The following is a 7,606-nucleotide window of genomic DNA, read 5'->3' on the forward strand; positions in this document are numbered from 1 at the left end:
GTTACCTCAAAGTTTGAAGAAGACATGATACGGGTCCTGTTCCAGTTCTTCGACCCTGAACATCATTGCTTCACATTTCCTGATTACCAGTTGGTACCCACTTTGGAAGAATTCTCTGAATTAATTGGATTACCAATCCGAGATCAATTACCTTTCACTGGTTTAGAAAGAAAACCAAAACCTGAAGTCATTGCTGCTGCTTTACATCTGCAAAAGTCAGAAATCAAATCCAATTGGGAAACAAAGAGTGGAGTTGAGGGTTTGCTTGCCAAATTCTTACTGGAAAAGGCTCGACTACTGCTAGAAAACAAAAGTTATCCAGCTTTTGAAGAAGTTATGGCACTTTTAATTTATGGGTTGGTTTTATTCCCAAATCCCGACCAGTTCATAAGTATACACATCATCAACCTTTTCCTAATCCGTAACCCGGTACCAACATTGCTGGGAGACATCCTACACTCTCTACACACTCGTACCATGAAGAAACGAGGAACTCTCATGTGCTGTATACCACTACTGGCTAGGTGGTTTACATGTCATCTTCCCCGATCAGTACTGAGAAATGAACAAAGAGCACAATGGTCTTACAGAATCATGTCTTTATCTCATTCAGATATCCGATGGAACAACTTCTTTCAAAGAGACATTACTATCATTGATCATTGTGGAGAATACCCTAATGTGCCACTCCTTGGCATTAAAGGAGGTATCACTTACAATCCCCCTCTAGCTCTACGCCAATTCGGATATGCAAGAAGCAACGGTCCTCATGACATGATTATCCGTGGCATTGTGTTTGATTACGAGAATGATTCTCACAGACACCGACGAAGATTCATACAGGCTTGGGACAGTGTCTATAGAATAGAAAGCAAAACTCTGGGGCAATGGAATTCTATTCCTATGGAACTTTACCTCAGATGGGTGCGTACTCATGCTCAAAAACTCATGATGCCCTATCCCGCTGTTCTACCTGTGACTATCAAACCAGAAGTCGAAGGTTACGAACCTCAAGTTATTTTACACCCGGACATGCCAACTGACCTAGAAGAGTTGCAAAAATCTTGGGTTCAACTCAAAGAGGAAAGAGACACCTTCAAATCATACTGTCAGGACTATGAGAGAAGGCTATTCGAGCTCACCAGACAGCTTCAAGAAGAACAAAGAATCAACGCATTCCTGGGGACAAAGAGAAAGCGTCCACGGGAGACCTGAAGGATCATTCCATTTTATTTCTGTCTTGTAAGCCCAAATGAGGCAAATAAAAAAGAAGCAAAAAAAAAAGAAGCAGAAAAAGAAAAAAGAAATAAATTGATTAACTAACGTTTGTTTCTTCTTTAACAAATCTAAACTCTAAGATCCTTGAAAAAATTGCACACACATTTCACTTCATGCATTGCATATACATTTCATACATTGCATTCATATACATTGCATTTGCATTTCATACATTGCATACACATGGCATCCAGTCATACACATTTCATAACAGGTTCTCATGACGGGTTTCTCATCTCTTCGCTGTTTATTTCAGTCAGAAGAGATGGAATCTGAGGCAAGCATCAAGAATCTCGAAGTACAGAATGCCCAAGTTCAAGTGGCAATTCTGGAACTGGCAAAGGGGCAACAAGAGCTGAAAGCCCTGATACTCAAGAAGAAAAAGAAGCCTAAAGGATCTGTAGGTGTGAGTCACCTGAGAAGAAAGATCAAGATCCCTGTCAAAAAGATCAAAAAGCCACCAATCCCTGAAATAGTCGGTGATGGTGAACAAGAAGATAATCAAAGCAACCAGGGTTCTGCTAAACCCTCTCTCTCTTCAAATGAAGAAGAAGATCATTCTGGAGACGAACAGGATGATGACAAATACCAACAGTTGGAGGATCGTATGAAAGCTATGGAAATACAAAAAATACCTGGCTTAGATTTCAATGATCTGGGACTCGTGTCGGATGTTGTCATCCCTCCAAAATTCAAAGTTCCAACCTTTGCAAAGTATGATGGAGTTTCTTGTCCAAAACTACATTTGAGATCTTATGTGAGGAAGATACAACCTCATACAACAGATAACAAATTGTGGATTCACTTTTTTCAAGAAAGTCTGTCAGGTACACAACTCGAATGGTACTACCAGCTAGAAAATACCAAGGTTCATACTTGGGAAGAATTAGCTGCTGCTTTTTACAAACAGTACCAATACAATGCTGATCTTACACCCACTCGTACTCAATTGCGAGGCATGTCTATGGGACCAAAAGAAAGTTTCAAAGAGTATGCACAAAAGTGGAGAGATATGGCTGGAAGGGTTCAACCACCCTTATCTGATCGCGAACTAGTCGACATGTTCATGGGCACTTTAACTGGCCCATTCTATAGCCATTTGCTGGGAAGTTCGTCATCAGGTTTCACTGACCTAATACTGACCGGAGAACGTGTCGAAAGTGGCATTCGAAATGGAAAAATTCAAGTAGGATCCTCCTCTGGTACTACAAAAAGGCCCATCAGAAATGAGGTCAATACAGCGCAAATTCAGACAAGTCACAAAAGTGATCAGCATCAATCTGTAGGGGCAGTTATGATCTCCGCATCTGCACCTCAAAAAGATCAACAGCCAAAATATACGCATCGACCAGATGCACCAAGAAGAACTTTCACCAAAATCAACATGCCAATCTCTCAGGCATTGCAGCACTTGCTTAAAGCGGATCTGATCACATTAAGGGGTCCTCCGAAGAATGTCAATACTTCTTCTCTGAATTATCGCCCTGATGCAACATGTGCCTATCATTCAAACTGTCCAGGACATGACGCAGATCACTGCTGGGCCCTGAAAAATAAAATCCAAGACATGATAGATGCTGGAGAAATTGAGTTCGATCCTCCAGAAACTCCAAATGTCATCACAACACCTATGCCAAAGCATGACAAAACTGTCAACGCTATCCTGGACACTGTTTACATCTATGATGTGAACGAATTATCAACTCCACTCTGCGAAGTCAAAGGAAAGCTAATCCGAGCTGGTTACTTTCCAGGGTGTGACCCCGACTGCTTTTATTGCACTTGCCTGCCCAATGGTTGTGAAAATCTGAGGATGGGAATTCAAAAATGGATGGATCGCCGTATCATTATGTTTGAGAGGCTCCCTTCTATGGACGTACTGTGCGAAGTCTTTGCAAACGGGATAAGAATAGAGGATGCCTCAGTGATATCCAGCTTACCATTCAAAATCTCTGCCAAGGCTCCATTCAAACTTTCTGCTACACTCAAAGTGGCATCAGTAGTCATTGCTAGACCAACTCCATACTCCTCAGACAAAGCTGTCCCATGGGGATATGACACTAATGTTTACATTCATGGAGTTAAGCAGGATCCCTCGACTAAAGAGGACGCAACACTAACTACTTCAGCTGTAAGTAACATTGCAGGCACTAGCAAGATCACGAGAAGTGGAAGAATCTTTTCACCAGAAATTTCTCCAAATATTGCTGCTAGTCCAATCCAGGTTCCAATTCCTATTCCAGATATCAACACTCGAGGCAAAGAGCCACTGATCGAACCAGTTCAAAATCCGGTAGAGATCACTGCTGAGGATCCATCAAAGCAAGAGATGGACGAAATATTGAAAATCATCTGCAAAAGTGATTACAATATTGTTGAGCAACTGGGGCACACTGCTTCAAAAATCTCAATGTTATCTCTGCTAAAATATTCAGAAGCTCATGCTAAAGCTCTAATGAAGTTCCTTCAAGCTGCGCATGTGCCTCAAGAAATCCCAATCGACCAATTTGAGAATTGTGTCGCCAGTCTTACAGTGCCCAATGGTCTTGGTTTCTCTGATGTGGATCTAACTCCTGCTGGAAGAAATCACAACAAGGCCCTGCACATCTCTATCGAATGCAACGGCACCACTCTGTCTCATGTGCTAATAGACAATGGTTCCTCTCTAAACGTGTTACCAAAGGTAATACTGGAAAAACTTGACTTCAAAGGAGTTGTGCTACAACCAAGTGATGTGGTTGTAAGAGCCTTCGATGGGTCAACAAGAACGGTGTACGGAGAAGTTAAGCTCCCAATCAGAGTGGGCTCTCAAACTTTCGATGTTATCTTTTCCGTAATAGACGTTCTTCCAACATACTCCTGTTTACTAGGACGCCCTTGGATACATGGGGCAAACGCTGTAACTTCTACCCTGCATCAGAAGTTAAAATACCCAGTAAAAGGAAAGGTTGTCACAGTCTATGGCGAAGAAGAATATATGGTCAGTCACTTGAGCAACGACAAGTATGTTGAGATGAAGGGCGAATCCATCGAAACTCCGTATCAAGCTTTTGAGGTTGTATCTCCAGATATCTCTACCACCAAGCATATTCCTGCTACTCCAGCTACAACTATGGCTTCTCTCAAAGATGCCAAAGCCATGATTGAACAGGGTGATCGCACAGTATGGGGACAACTCCCTGATATACCCTACAAGTCCGACAAGTTAGGTCTGGGCTATAATGGTGAAAATCAAAAGAATGATCAAAATCCTCGCTCTGAAGGGTTAATATCACACTTCGCCAGCCAAGAAGTAAACGCCATTAATGATGAAGGGACATACTTGAACCACATCATTCAGCCATATCCAGACGAAATTCCACCCATTACCATGGGAATGTGGGATGCTGTGGGAGGACCAAATGACGGTTACAACTACCAGTATATCACACCTCAGAATTCTTACATTGCTCTGGAAGATCTTACTCCAACAGAAGAGGGTAATCAAAATGACGGAAGTATCACAAGTCCCGTCACTCAGCAATATCAAAATCCACCCAAAGAAGTATGGGACACGCTAGGAGAACCCAGCGGCAAATACGACTATATGGTGAAATATTCCGCTCCTCCGAGCTTTTCAACTCCCATCAAAGACATTGTCCCGACTGGATGGGACGAACAGTACGACGACAACTTCGCTCTTGAAGAAGCCAGGAAGATGCCAAACAACGAAGGTTATTTTCTGTCACAGTACACTCCTTATCAGGATGCACAAGTCTCTATTCAAAACATCATTCCTACTGCATGGGACGGCCTTATCGAGCATCTCGCTCAGCCAATAGAGGGACCTCCACCTGGATTCTCATATCCAACAAATCATCCAACTTATCTTGAGGAATTACCTACGCATTTTCCCACTAGCGGAATCAATGCTACGGAAGACGAAAAGAACAACTGCAACTGGAACAGCTGGGTGCTCCCTGCTAACAACGGTGGATTGAACAACTGGAAAGCAGAGGATGTGATCTCCTTTGATCAGGAGTAAATGCCATTTCCTGTTTTCTTTGTGTATATTGTGCAAAGATAAAAGTGGTTCCTGAACAATCGAACCATGAGCTTGAAAGCCGTGTGCCTTAGCACAACGGTCCTTCTATAAAAAGGGTTTGTCATATCATGATTATGTGCATTCAATAAAATCATGGGATGCTTGCATATTCAAAATTTTGTGATCCTTTTTCTTTCTTTATTCGCTTTCAAATAGCTATGTTTTTCTCTTCATACACACTCACATATCTACCATGCAGATTCACATACACGCTGGATCCAGTCAATAACGACTCTGCTATTGCCCGTCATGACTTTGAAAATCCGATCTACCAAACTGAGGACGAAAGTGAGGAAGATTGTGAAGTGCCAAGAGAAATTGCAAGACTTCTAGAACAAGAAGAAAAAGCCATACAGCCTCATGAGGAGCCGATTGAGGTCATCAACTTGGGCAGTGACGAAGAAAAGAAAGAGGTCAGAATTGGGGCTGACTTAGAAAACAGTGTCAAGCAAAGACTGATTCAATTGTTGCAAGACTACGCCGAGATATTCGCCTGGTCTTATCAAGATATGCCTGGCCTTGACACGGACATTGTAGTTCATCGCCTGCCAATCAAAGAAGGAAGCACTCCGGTCAAACAGAGACTGCGAAGGAGTAAGCCTGATATGTCAAAAAAGATCAAAGACGAGGTTGAAAAACAATTCAATGCCGGATTCCTAAAAGTTGTAAGTTATCCTCCTTGGATAGCTAACATCGTGCCTGTACCCAAAAAAGACGGGAAAGTCAGAATGTGTGTAGACTACAGAGATCTGAACCGGGCAAGCCCTAAAGATGATTTCCCTTTACCGCACATCGATGTACTAGTTGACAATACCGCACAATGCAAGGTATTCTCCTTTATGGACGGATTCTCAGGGTACAATCAAATCAAGATGGCACCCGAAGACATGGAAAAAACAACCTTCACAACTCCCTGGGGAACCTTTTGTTACAAAGTAATGCCCTTTGGTCTAAAAAATGCTGGAGCTACCTACCAACGAGCAATGGTAACACTATTTCATGATATGATTCATCAGGAAATAGAGGTGTATGTCGATGACATGATCGCAAAATCCAACACCGAAGAAGAACATTTGAGTCATTTACACAAGCTGTTTGACAGACTCAAGAAATACAGATTGCGACTGAACCCGAACAAGTGTACCTTTGGAGTAAGATCCGGTAAACTCTTAGGTTTCATCGTCAGCAGTAAAGGTATTGAGGTTGATCCTGCCAAGGTCAAAGCCATTCAAGAAATGCCTATACCCCGTACCGAGAAACAAGTCAGAGGATTCTTGGGACGTCTAAACTACATAGCCAGATTCATTGCCCATATGACTCCTACTTGTGTGCCAATCTTCAAATTACTGAAGAAAGATCAAGTGGAAAGATGGAATGACAAATGCCAGTTAGCCTTTGATAAAATCAAAGAATACCTTCAAAAACCGCCAATCTTGTTACCTCCTGTGGAAGGCAGACCTCTGATAATGTACCTAACTGTGTTAGAAGATTCAATGGGGTGTGTACTCGGACAACATGACGATTCCGGTCGAAAGGAGCACGCAATCTACTATCTTAGCAAAAAGTTTACCGATTGTGAAACAAGATACTCACTACTCGAAAAAACTTGCTGTGCCTTAGCATGGGCGGCTCGCCGACTAAGACAGTATATGCTAAATCACACCACTTTCCTGATCTCCAAGATGGATCCAATCAAATACGTGTTCGAAAAACCTGCTCTCTCTGGAAGGATTGCAAGATGGCAAATGATCCTAACAGAATATGACATTCAATACACTTCGCAAAAAGCAATCAAAGGAAGTGTGGTAGCTGATCATTTAGCTCATCAAGCAGTAGATGATTATCAGGCATTGAACTTTGACTTCCCAGACGAAGACATTATGCTAGTCAATGACTACAAACAACCAGGATCCCGATGGACTATGGTTTTTGACGGAGCTTCTAATGCGCTCGGCAATGGCATCGGAGCTGTGATCATTTCCCCCACAGGAGGTCATACACCCTTCACCGCCAGATTGTGTTTCAATTGCACCAACAATATAGCCGAATACGAAGCATGCATTCTGGGTCTCAAAGCTGCAATTGATCTAAAAATCAAATTCCTTGAAGTCTACGGAGACTCGGCCTTGGTAATCTACCAAGTCAAAGGGGAATGGGACACAAAGCACCCAAATCTAATTCCATACAAAGAACATGTGTTGAGTTTGATTCCTTACTTCGAGGAGATCACTTTCGAACACATCC

The sequence above is a fragment of the Vicia villosa genome, linkage group LG7 (assembly GCF_029867415.1).
Source record: "Vicia villosa cultivar HV-30 ecotype Madison, WI linkage group LG7, Vvil1.0, whole genome shotgun sequence".
In the NCBI taxonomy this organism is placed as follows: domain Eukaryota; kingdom Viridiplantae; phylum Streptophyta; class Magnoliopsida; order Fabales; family Fabaceae; genus Vicia; species Vicia villosa.